The sequence below is a fragment of the Osmerus eperlanus genome, chromosome 23 (assembly GCF_963692335.1).
Source record: "Osmerus eperlanus chromosome 23, fOsmEpe2.1, whole genome shotgun sequence".
Lineage (NCBI taxonomy): Eukaryota > Metazoa > Chordata > Actinopteri > Osmeriformes > Osmeridae > Osmerus > Osmerus eperlanus.
The window spans coordinates 103,383-104,451 of NC_085040.1; the positions used below are offsets into that span (position 1 = coordinate 103,383).

A 1,069-nucleotide genomic window follows, 5' to 3' on the forward strand; every position below is an offset into this window, starting at 1 on the left:
ATTTTGCTGAATGTTTGACAGTCAGAGTCCAGGAACCAGATCTCAGCTATGCAGCTATGAGAATACCCACAGGAACCACAATGACAAACAAAGTGTTTAGACTTTTCTCTTTTGATAGCAGTCACCTCATCCATCTGTCTAAACATTAGTTTAATAATTTTTTTATTCTGTGTTTCAATCTGAATAAAAATACATAAACATTGTCAAAGTTACATTGTATTTGTCAAATGTAATTCTTGTGTGTCCATGCAGCTCTGCAGTGCAGCTCTGCCACCAGCAGAGGGGTGTAAGGAACATGTAGCTCCACGTGGAAAACATTGGTCTCTCCCACAAACACACACACAAACACACACTGTTGTCTTCTGTCTCATGTAACCCTCACAGACAGCTTTGATAGGCTTATAGAGAATTAGACTAGGGAGGTGGTGTGTGTGTGTGTGTGTGATGAGCTTCATTAGCTAGAGAGCTGAGTGAGCAAGATAGGGTTAGAGCTAGAAAGCTCCTAGTGACAATAATCTGCCTCCTCCCTCTCTCCCTCTCTCCCTCCTCCCTCCTCCCTCTCTCCATCCTCTCTCTCTCTCTCCCTCCTCCCTCCTCCCTCTCTCTCTCCTCCTCCCCCTCTCTCTCTCTCTCCCTCCTCCCTCTCCATCCTCCTCTCTCACTCTCGCTCACTCCTCCTCCCTCCTCCCTCTCTCTCCCTCCTCCATCCTCATCTCTCTCTCTCCCTCTCTCCATCCTCCCTCTCTCCCTCCTCCCTCTCACTCCTCCCTCTCTCCCTCTCTCACTCTCTCCCTCTCTCCCTCTCTCACTCTCTCCTCCTCTCTCTCTCTCTCCCTCTCTCCCTCCACTCTCTCTCCTCACCCTCCTCCTCTCTCCCTCTCTCCCCTCCTCTCTCTCTCTCCTCCCCCTCTCTCACTCTCTCCCTCCTCCCTCTCTCTCCCTCCTCCCTCCTCCTCTCTCCCTCCTCCCTCTCTCACTCTCTCCCTCCTCCCTCCTCCCTCTCTCCCTCCTCCCTCTCTCACTCTCTCCCTCTCTCCCTCTCACTCTCTCCATCCTCTCTCTCTCTCTC

General features: G+C 51.4%; 1 pseudogene; it reads left to right on the top strand.

Moving 5' to 3' along the window:
• The window catches only part of LOC134010058 (ceramide-1-phosphate transfer protein-like), a 3,844-nt pseudogene extending 3,642 nt beyond the window's left edge, over window positions 1-202 (top strand).
• The last annotated feature ends 867 nt before the right edge of the window (window positions 203-1,069 follow it).